At 41.3% G+C, this 12,051-nt stretch overlaps 1 protein-coding gene across 2 annotated transcripts in view; it reads left to right on the plus strand.

The window, feature by feature from the left end:
• Positions 1–4,839: 4,839 nt before the first annotated feature.
• LOC125892162 (probable G-protein coupled receptor 153) overlaps positions 4,840–12,051 on the plus strand; it is a 55,298-nt gene continuing 48,086 nt past the window's right edge. For both annotated transcript variants that reach the window (XM_049581963.1, XM_049581964.1), the window contains exon 1: positions 4,840–5,401. The gene's annotated coding sequence lies outside the window, so the exon portion shown is untranslated. The remainder of the gene's footprint in view (positions 5,402–12,051) is intronic.

Consider the following 12,051-nt stretch of genomic DNA (forward strand, 5'->3'; position numbering starts at 1 on the left):
TTTTCAGATGATACGTCATGTTTGTAGTCGACCAATGAAGATGAGTCTACATATCACCTTGGGTTCGTCCTTCACCTTCTCAAAATGATCCCACACTTTGGATTTCCTGCCTGACATGTTATTAACTAGCCTGTGTGTAATAACCGCAGGTACCACCCCTGGAAATTAATGTGACTCCTGTCTGACTGCTTAGTGTGGCCACTTCCTGTGTCCTTTCAAATTAAACTCCCACATGGTCCAGTCATACAGGTTTTTATTTTTTTATTTTTTTTTTTTGTTTGTTTTTTGTTTCTTTGTTTGTTCTGTGACTAAGCGACCAATGAAATCTTGCCAATCTTTCCTTTCTGGTTGACTAACATTTGGTCGAGTATTAGGGGGCAGCCCTGCTGATGACAGCATATAGCCTCATGTAGCAGTGAAGGCCACAATGTAAACAGTTGTATGCAAGGAGCAGACGACCACATAAAGATATTTGTCACATCATGACATCATACTGTGGCCACAGTAGAAAATAATGTTAAAACCTAGTGTTTAGGCAGCCTGAAGCCTTACGTTTTTGTTCACATGCATCACTTTTACATATATACTTCATTATATGAAACTTTGGCCACGTTTAATATGAACATCCGGAGGCAGCTGTGTGTCAAACTGTCCCCTCAGAAAATAATAAATTGAAATGAAGGCAAAAAGCTGATCTCATGTTCCCTCTCATGACTTGGCATCTAAATTAGGAGACTAGCAGCCCCCTCACTGCTGTATCTCAGTGTAGAGGGTCTGACAAGGCTACTTAGAGGATGAATGATCCTCTGGTGTAGGAGAAAAGCCATTAAGGACTCAGAAGGAAGGATAAACGATAAAGCGAGGCGACGTTGAGAAAACTCTCGGCTTTCATTACATAGTGACCCGCTTTGCATTTTCCTCTCAGCTCATGAACATCTCCATCGTCAGTCATTTCCTGACAGCAGGGGCTTTACTTCCACACATGAGACAAGACACAGAAACCTGAACCGCGTGCACGGTACACTTCAAGGTCACTTGTCACAATGACTGTCAGTATTTGTATGAGGCAAGGCTTCTGCTGAGCTTGTTGTAAGAAGTTGCAGGGACGTCAGCCTCACACAGTAAATGGTTAAAAAACTCAGTTTCCTCTTTTCTTTGTAAAAAAGGTTTTGTTTGTGCTTCCTGGAACACCTTCACAGAGCACAGATACGAGTCCTACATTCAGCTCTCTTCTGTTATCTGGGCTTGGAGCCAGAAGGGCTTTCCTTGCAGAGGAGTAGGTGATGGGCCGTACTTTGTCTGGCCTGGAACCTCCCTTTTTGTCAGCCACCGGGGACTTTACTGGGAGTACTACTAAATTAGGCTACCTCTGACTGTAAGGCACACAAACTCCTCCACACAGAGAGGTGAGAGGACATGGGAAAGTAGAATAAGAGAGCACACCAGCAGGACATTCAAAACAGTGTTAAGTATTAAAGAGCTGCTCTGTGTGTGTGTATGTGTGAGTGTATGTGATGTGATGTGTGATAGTGGAGCTGACGGTGAGAGTGGGGGGAGCCCAGTGCCAGTGGAGCCAGTGGGCGGGAATGCCTTCTGTTACTTTTTACTTCCAGGTCACCTAGCATCACACAGGAGAGGCTAGAGATGGACAGTCTGATTCTTTTAACAAACTCTCCTGTCATGTCTAGTTCTAATGATGGACTTATTTAAGTCTAAGGTACAAAAATAAAGCACCCAACAGGCTATACCTACCACCTGTCTTTATCCAAAAACCATCATACTGAAGAAAGAATCTCAAAATCCGCTCAGTTTGTTACACAAGCTTTATCGAAAATGATTTGAACTGTCATCTGAAGTGTGTTTGATTTGTTCTCTGAAGCCATTCATTATGTGTAGGAGGCCAGGATGAATAGATGCCCATTGTAATTCTGCAAATGGATTACTAATGCATGCACCCTCTGACCGACTCGCGAAAGCAGTCCTGAATCACTCTACCCTGACAACTTAATAATGAACATCTTAGAGGTAAAGGTAGATTAGAGCCAGCTCCTGCAGGGTCAGACGCATTCAAATGTTAAAACTGTCATTCACTGAAACGTTGGTCTGGACTCGTGTGGGAATCAAATTGCACCATTCGCTTAAAAGGTCCAGTGTGTAGGATTTAGTGGCATCTAGCAGTGAGGTTGCACAACTGAAACAACTGAGAGCTACTGTGGTCATTAAAACACCAGACCCCCATTTCCACTCAACAGTACGATACTGTGCAGTTCAGTACGCTTTTTTTTTTCGCTTCCATTGTGTAAAGTTGTGGATGATACCATCCCCTTTTTTTGTGACCCCTCTGTTGGGGGACCTAGCACACAGATCTGGTACTAAAAGGAGGAGCTGTGAACATTGAAGTCTATTGATCAATAGAGGATGGTCACTCTGCTCAGGGCTGAGCTGTGGCTGGTTTTGAAGCTCATGTAACCACTGTTCATACTGTGGAGAGTTTTATTAGTAGATATAAAATGAAAGGATGTTTTGCTGCCTCATGCAGCAGCTGGAGTCAAAGGGAAAAAATAATTTAATTCACTGGACTGACTGCAGGCGACTTTCAAGGTGGAACCTTCACTTGTTATGTTACTCAATGCATGAGTTGACGACGTGAATCAATCAGCACACCTTACATTTCACTGACAACTTTAACCATTACTTAGTTTTTATATGTCATACACTTTTAGTAATGAGTAGATCTTCAAGCATTTATATATATTTATTTCGACCAGGATGGCATATTTCACAGTCCTCACTCTGAGAAAAAAAAGCATCATGGAGCATTGTTCCTGTGGGCTCCGGCAACACTAAACCCCCGAGCTTGCCTTAGAGGGACTAAATACACAAACCCCCTTTTTTTAAATATCCCATGGAGAGAGACTCTCACTGCAGCCTGTTTTATTTTGTTCAGAAAATGTCAGCCTGCAACCGCGTACTGGGGACGATAAACGACGTGCAGACTTCCATCTGTGTCACCATTAATGAGGAACTACAGTGAGTGCTGGACAGAACAGTGAGTGACAACAACCCCCGCCCACATTTAAGGGTACTGTTTGCAGTGGAAATACTAAGGTCTTGGTACCATGTCTGAAGGGTTACTGTTGGTTCCAAAGGTACCATACAGAAAGTGTTTGGTGTAAACAGGGCTTAATGGCCCAAGATAGTGATACTGATACGGTTGCTGTCCACCCTCAGTATGCTATTCCTTAACTCTCCACACTGACATAGTTTTCAGCTAGCCTACATACTTTAATAGAATTCCTGAAATTCAGTTATGGCTTTTGGTTTTGGTGTACCACCCCAAGATTTTGGTGGCCCCCTCTGGCCACCCTAATGAAAAAATTGAGTAGTGCTGCCTATCTAGAGGCAGTGTTTGGTTTATCCATCTTGGTGGACCCACTCTTTATATCATATATGTAGATATACATGGCTCATTCTAAGGTAACAAAAGTAATGATTCTTATTTTCAGGTGATCATAAACTAATGAAAATGAAGTTATGAATATAAAGCAAAACATTTTGTTAAACAAAATGCAGTTTGAAGACTTCCGCGCGGTGTTACAGTTGGCGGGTAGAAATAGTTCCTACATGAAACTGCACAACAAGGTCTGTGGATTATCTTGAGTAACCAGGTTATGATTTTTGTTGAGTTTTTCAAATGTATTTTTTTTTTGACACTTTGAGCACCACACGCTGAGTGCCATCTAGTTCCATTATGTTAGAAAGAAGGCAGCCGATATCTCCAATACTCTGCAACTCACACTTAAACAATCTACACTGATAAATAGCACTACAGGTAAGAGGAAAAATATGTGTTTTTGATTTTGGGATGGACTTTCTCTTTAAAGTCCTTAACTGATACTGCAATTCTAAAAATCTCATTTCTGAAAGGTTAAAAGATTTTATTGTACCTCCAGTAACATTTGAAACAAGCCCTCAGCTTTTACAACATAACACAAATTCCTTAAAAATTTACTAATGTGGACAAACAGGGCACATCTACAGCATTTATTTAGACAAAACGTGCTGTGTCTGTTGCTGTTATGTGATTTGAATAATGAGATGAATGCAAACCTGGAGGCTAGCTTAGGTGAGTAAGTATTGACTGCATCAGCTGTGAAGCTCAGGGGACATTGCCCACCCTGCCTCAGTATCTGGAGGAGCTTTTCTTTGTAAGGCTCCTCAGTCATACTGTACAGCCTGGCTGTGCACTGCATGGGCAGCTCCAAGTTGTGTTGTGTGTATCTGATTTAATGAATGGGAAGCAGGGAGAGCGTGCATTGCTCATGCATTCACCAAATAAATAAAACTGGAAATAATTTTTATAATGGTGGCAGAAACCAGGGACCTCTGTGTGTCTGTCCTCTTATGTAGGGCCTATTAGTTTTCTCACTGGGTACAATCCAGGCCCCGAGGGAGGAAAGCCGCTCTTACAGAATCATCCAGGGAAGGAGTCTTACATAACAAGTCGTATAATGTCAATGAAAAGGGCCCATTTAAAGGAGCATGAATAACATGAGGAAAAGAACGTGCATTCATCAATATGGGAGGTTCAATGCAGGAGCCCTTTTAAAAATGTTTGGATAATGAAAATGAATGTTATGGCAAATTAGAGTCAGACTTTTAGAAAGAAGCCATCTCTTATTTCCTCTGGTTTCCATCTTGTAAAGCTTAATGAAGCCCGTTTATAACCAACTCATTCAGATGAGACCTTTAATGCAACACATGCCCTCATGTTCATTCAGAGGCTGCACGAATGAAATGCCCTGTTTCTACTCAAAGCAAATGTGCAACACGCAGGAGCAGTTCTCGCTTTGTCAAAATGCCGACCTCTTTTCCATGAATTATTTCTTATTGCGGTTCACTCCCACGGCCACGGAGCGTCTGACCCGCGCACGAGCCTGGGCTATCGGGAGCGCGCGGCAATCATGCCTCATCCGTCGCACGCCTCGCCACTGTCGGAAAATACAAGAAGAAAATCGCCTTTTACCTAAAAATAATTAGCCGCTATTTGAGCTCTCGTGTGGTCGCGCGACCGCCCGCCTTCTGGCGAAGAAGCTGAATTTTTCTGAAATCCTAAAGTCGTGCGTAATTTCCTCTTTTTATTTCTCCCGTCGCTGAGACAAAGAGGGCAACAAGATACAGGAGGAGTACAGCTGTGGTGATGATGTGCTGTTTCAGGGCTCATCCTTCATTTCGCAGGTCATTCCTTTAACTTGACGCTGTCGACACTCCTGACGCGGTTCAGTTTGGGGATGTAAACGCCGGGAAGCCACTTTAACGGACCTGAACTGATGTGACTCAACGAGTGTTCGCATCCACCGGAACAATGAGCCCGTTAGGAGCCTGAAACGTCTTGAGAAAGGTAAGATGAGACTCTCACAGCTACCTTATAATAATGTCACTCTGTGATTAGCTCATTTTAATAGGTGTAAGAAAAGGCTATCCATCCAAACAGGTGGTGTCCTGCAGGACGAGCTGGTCAGCTAATGAGAGGGGAAACTACATGCACATGTATGAATCTACATGTTACATTCCTGTGAAGCTGCCGTGCATGTGTGACCTATTTTGAGAATTGCATTATAATTTAAATGCATGCAAGACAGACGCGGATGAGGAAGTAGCCTAACTGATAAATATCACATCCTGTATGCTGTGCTTTGTTACACACAAACTTAACACTTAACAGTCTTTTAGCCTGCATAATATCCATGTGATAATTACACAGCTACATTGTGTGAGATTATTAAAAATAAGCAAGATTAGACACTGAGTTAACACTGTTGGTGACAGCCAGAAAACACCTGTAATTGGAACAAATAACCCAGATAGTTTTCTAATATTAACCATAAGCATTTGTGACTTATTGATTATCCTGCAATCACAAAGCTGATCACACATACAGCAGGGGCATGCAAACTTATGCAGGCAATTTCTGCAATGCACATTTACCAAAGCCTTTCACCTTCACTTCTGTTTTATCCCTGCAACTTTATGTCGTCTTTGCATTTCTTCCTTATCAAAATATAATACATAATCTAACCTTTTTGTTTGCAACATTAGTATGTGCATGTAATTTGCAACTTAAAATTAAGGTACTAAAAAGATAAAGGAAGACATGCTTGTTGAAATTCAGCAAGACAGCATTGCAACAGTATCACCTGATTTACCTACCTGATAAAAGTTCTCAAATGCATCCAATACAGCTCCAGCGAAAGTGTCAAATATAGCCACATATTGACACCTGCCATTAGTGCACAGTGAAGATAGACTTAACCAACCGTAACTGATTTTACAGCTTCCACACTAAGCCAAAGGATTTACACATTCAGGTCCAACAAATCAACTTTTTTCAGTGCAAATAATATTATTAACAATATTATTTTTACCTCTTAACATGAACTCCTGAATTGACTACAAGTGCAGCAAGATACCAGAGTTATATTACAGCTTTCAAAGAAAGTGAAGTCACATGAATGCCTGTGTGCACCAGGCATTTGCAGCATATGTTAATGGAAAAAGACAGAGAATGCGCAGACACTTAATCCTCTATTGTTTTAATATGTTTCCCATTAGAGGAGTCACAGCAGAAGGAGACCAGAGAGCGGATTACATTACATGCAGTCGCGGGTCAGAAAGTGGCCAGGCAAGCCAATGATCACATTCACTGCTCAGAGAAAGCGCTGTAGCCGACATGTGACAGTTGCTGCTACACCACAAAGCCTCACAACAGATCTCAGTATTTCACAGGGCATATGTGACATTTGTTTGTCACACATTTGGCTCTGTCATTTTGTGACCGCGTTAGCCCTTGTTCACACTATTCTACTTTTCACTCACACACACACAACACATGGAGTCCGCCATACGACAGCATCATATGATAATGCGGCATTAATGACAATGAGAATAGTATTTTAAAATGATAATCAGGAGGCTTTAAAGGGTAACACTGGTGGGGTTTTTTTTTTCAAACTGGGCCATATTTTTCCCATGTTTTTGTGTCTAAGTGACAAATGGGAACAACAGTTTTTTAAAATTAGTCCAGAACTGAGTGAGAGGGCTTCAGCTGGCTGCAACAAACAGGTTGCAATGTAACCACTCAGGGTATTTTTTCACCATCAAAGTGCTTGATTTTGCCACTGACAGGCTCAGGTTGTTATTAAAAGTGTCAGATAACATTATGGAAAGGATCCCTACAGAGACAGACCTTTTAAGATCCTTTTTGTATAACCAGAAACACCCCTGAAATTGCTATCGCCAAACCCACCAGACTCCATTTAAATAAACAGTAATTTAAGCATGTCTAGAGCCGGGATATTTTCACATCTAACTGGGTGAATAAGAGTTTTTTCCGACCAAACCAGAGTTGGTAATTGTTAGAAAAGTGGAAAGATGAACCAAGACAGCTTTTGTGAGCTGTATTTTGTTTATGTCAGCTTTGAATAAAATGTGTTTAACAATGATAAAATTACTGCTTTTTTAAATGGTGTCTGGTGGATTTGGCAATGGCAATTTCGGGGCTGTTTCTGGTTAAACAGAAATGATTTTACTCTTAAACAAACAGGTCTGTATCTGTAGGGATCCTTTTCATAATGTTGTCAGACACTTAGAAAAATAACCTGAGCCTGTTAGTGGCAAAAACAAACACTTTTAGTGGATGTAAACTGACGGTGTACAAATGCCCCGAGTGTTTACATTACAGCCTGTTATGCCTGCCGGTATCTACACTCAGTACTGCACCAGTTTCAAAAATTGTTGTTCCCATCACTCATTTAGACACAAAAATATGGGAAAATGTTGTGCAGGTTGAAGAACACAGCAGTTACCCTTTAAGTCCCTTGCACCAGTTTGAAATTATTCATAATTAAAAAACAAAACAAAACAAAACAACAGATTTTATTTACAGTATGGCATTATTCTACCACCTTAATTCACTTAAACTTGGTGCCTATTTCTGATACAAACTCTAAACCCTCTGCCATATGGTGCCCAGTGATCCAGCTACAGTCATAGCTGGAGGTTGCTTAACATAAACAGGAAGAGAGCCTCTAGGGTTACATTTGTGATGGAAAATTCAACTACTTACTCTGTGACAAGCTGGTTGCTCCGCACAGAAAAGTGCTGACACACAATGTGCCATTTAACATCCTACAGCATGTTAGATTCTGGCTTGTGACCTTTTTATATTACCTTTTTTAGTAAATTTGTGGGGAGGTATCTAATTGTCACTGATTACACCAGAACAACTGGTAATCTTACATATTTACTGCAGCTTTGTGTTACTGGAAAATCAAGAGTAGGGAGGGAACTATGGATATCACAATAGATATGACATATCAGTGCTGGGAGCTTGTTGTTATCTAATGACTGCACACAGTATTTAAGGAAATTATGTCAAGCTTGGTTGCAACATTAGTTGGCAAATGCATCCTCACAAACCCAGCAAAAATAACAGACACTTTCTGGGTCAAATGCAAGCCAAGCAGTCTAAACTTAGTTTGTTTTTTAATAGACCAGCAAACTAAAACCTGTTTGCATGTCTCTAATCAGCTGCAGGACAGGTTTCAGATGTTTTAACCGTGGAAGAAAACATCCATAGAAGATGCCTTGACTGAAGAACACAACAGACTAAATTTTACTGCACTACAAGAGCCAATTAGCTCAGGAGTTTAGATCTCCTATCAATGGTTATAGCTCCTGCCGCCTCGGGAAAGTACCTCAGAGCATAATACTGTTGATATTAATTGTTGGGTATTTAATCAGTGCTACTTAATCTAATGCTGTATGATACATTTAAGTCATGGTGCACCGATGCTTGAATCAGTGTTTGCAGTGTTATGGTAGTTCTGCTCATCAGACGCTCTCTCCTAATCAAACCTGATTCATTAATGACTGATGGATGCTTTCATCTCCTTCCCATTGTAAAATGATATGTTGATGTTTAACACATTGTGATACTGGTGTGAGTTTCAAAACACATTTTTTCCTTCTATAAAAATGCAGGATTCCACAGGGTACATTTAGGGTGACTGTGACATTTATGTGATATAGTAAACAAGCCTAGTTAGCCCTCAGCGCTAATGGGTGCTAACTACGGTATCAACATATCGGAAATGTGCAACCAATTTTTTTTACTGCGAACACTAGATGTCAAACAAAAGCCAGAGATGGTCTCGAATTAAGTTGCTACGAGCGATTATTTCACCAGATGGCAGAAGATAACATTATCTCAAAGCCTGACCGGGCAGACCCTCTCTTCCTCTGGGCAGCTGCCTCCGTCTCACTCAGGGTGCTTTCACACCTGTAGTTTGGTTCATTTGGTCTGGACCACGGGGAAAGAAATTCATACACTGTTGCATTTTAGCTCTGGCCTGATCCTGTTCACACTGAGAAGTAAACATGAAGTTATTCCGACTGACAGCTAACTTGCTGATTGAACAGTTTCGCCTACTTTCATCTTGCATCATCAAGGCCCACATGGGGAAATCAAATTGCGGTAATAGCAGAGGTTTAGTGGCACTTAAATACTTGTGATGTGTTTATTTATGTTGTTTAGTGCCACAAAGAGCTCATGGAGAAATAACTGATCGTACGCATTATCAGTAGGCTATTATTAGACTGTAAATTGATCATGTCATGAAAAATGACTAATGCAGAAACAGGATCAAAAGGAGGCGTGATAATGATTGCTTCTAAGATTGCAGGCAGATTTTACAGTTTGCAGATGGCTTTATTATAGTAGTTTAGCTTTTGAAATCATGCTAAAATCACAAATCTGCTATCATAACGTCCTGTGTCTGGTTTCTCTGCTTTCACACCACAAATGAACCACACCAGAGTTTGTTTTCTTTTTGGTCCGGTTGTTTTGGTGTGGTGACAAACCACACTTAGGGGGCAAACGAACTGGAGTTTGATTTAAACTAACCAAACAGGGCAGGTGATAAAGCACCCTCAGACTCACCCTGGGTATGGGTCCTCAGCTGCCTGTGCCAGAGAGCAAAGCAAGGAGGGCTCACTCTGCAGCTACATTTGAGGACAAAATGTCCCCAGACATACACTACACACTGACTGACAAAAAATAAACCCGACTGCTCGACTTGCAGAATCAGTCGACTGAGGGGTCTCTGACTGATGGTTCGAATCTTCAGCTCTCAAGGGGCAGCCCTAAAGAATGAGCTAAGAAAGACAACTGACTGATCATTTCTTGCTTTTGTGCATGACAGATTTTCATATTTGGTCAACCTAGTTGCCAGGAGACAATGTTGGCATTGCAAACTGCAAAAATACATCACATTTGTACATTTCATAAGTAGCATATCAACATTTCTACAGTGTCGTGGTTCTAATTACATGTATTTGAGCTGACTCTGCTATCAGGAGGTGGAGGGGATAATGGGTGATGGCATGAAACCTTGGCAACACAGCTGCCAAGCTGCGGACAACTGTTCGAGACCAACAAACAACAGGACAGCAAGATATCAGGGCATTTCCAGCGGTCGTTAGGGCAACAATGACGGGTATTTTAAGCCAAAACATGGTCTTTTCTGAACCATAACCAAGTGTTATTTGTGCCTAAATATAACCACACATTAACCACAGAGTTGTTGAGACACGGTTTGCAGAAACGTACAATGCTAATATTTATCCTGGATGGCTTGGTGCCGGGGGAGTATTTCAATAGTGACCCCATTGCACATTGATCAGGGAGGCTGCGATCAATAATTTTCTCGTTTGACGAAGAATCTCCAGCAGGAGGATATTGATTCGATAGAGGAATCGTCTTAGCTTACCTCTCTTGACAGGAAGGTTAGAGGTCAAAGTCAGATGACTACCTCTAAGGCTTATTATTTTCTGATGACTGGTGCTGATAGTGTTTCACTGGCTCCGTTTAGAGACTTCTGTGGCCGACACAGGGGCTTGAATCTAGGTCCTCTGGTCGGAGAGCGGGCTGCCAACTCACTCTGCCTCCCTGCTGTGCATTAGTGAAACTCTGTGATTAAACGGAAGGGGCATTTGCTCACAACATGTTATTGTTGTTTCAGTCCTTGAGTATGAGTGCTTGTGCATATTTGCTGTCTGGTGTCACATGCTGTAAGCGGACACTTTACAATGACAGCAGCCGAGCAGAGTTACTCACCACATGAGGATCATTATACAGTATATGAAATGTAAGTTGTCATCTCTCATCACAGGTCAGAGTGCCGTCCTACTCAAATGAATTGTGCTCCCCAGACAATGTTTCATTCGTAGTTGAAAATATGCCAGCTACTGCAAACTGATCTTTGGCCTTGTGTTACCTCAGATAGGCTGAGGCAGGATTGTGATGTAGACAGAGAGCTCTGGGAAAATGGATTTGAGTAGCTTTTATTTTTCCAGCATGTAACCGATGAATGTTTTTACCCATTTAAGACCAGACAGACTAACTGTTGTTACAGATGTGGCTGAAGCTTTATTCTTTCAATGAAGCTGGTTTGTGTTTGGGAAAATGAATGTCCTACGCTGCAGTTCAACACTCCTAATTGTGAAATAACATTATTGTGGTGATTTTGATAGGTCAGCCATATTACACAAGCAAATTATTTTATATCATGCTGTACTGAAATGCAGATGATGCAGATAAACTTTAAAAACAGCACAAATAATGTAAATTAATTTGGACATGATATTTGGAATGAGAACCATACAGACTAAACTCTAAAGCAGTTGTTCCCAACTGATGGGTCGCAGTCCAAAAGTGTGTTGCGTGTCCATTTTGAATGGACTGCAAGTGACATGCGAACATGCTTTATTTTGAAGTATAGTGAATTTCCAGCACAGAGCTTTTACTTTGAAGCGTTGTTTCTTGCTGTAGATTCAGTGACTAATGGACAGCTACTTAACAGAGACAGCAAACTAGCTTGACGACATGGCCAAATGCAAGTATGATGCTGAATGTATTGAACTGTTTGAACCTTGAACTAATGACAAAGGAGAAATCTGGACCCTGTGGCTGGACCAGTTGGGAACCACTGC

Source organism: Epinephelus fuscoguttatus, linkage group LG7 (genome assembly GCF_011397635.1).
Source record: "Epinephelus fuscoguttatus linkage group LG7, E.fuscoguttatus.final_Chr_v1".
Classification (NCBI taxonomy): Eukaryota; Metazoa; Chordata; class Actinopteri; order Perciformes; family Serranidae; genus Epinephelus; species Epinephelus fuscoguttatus.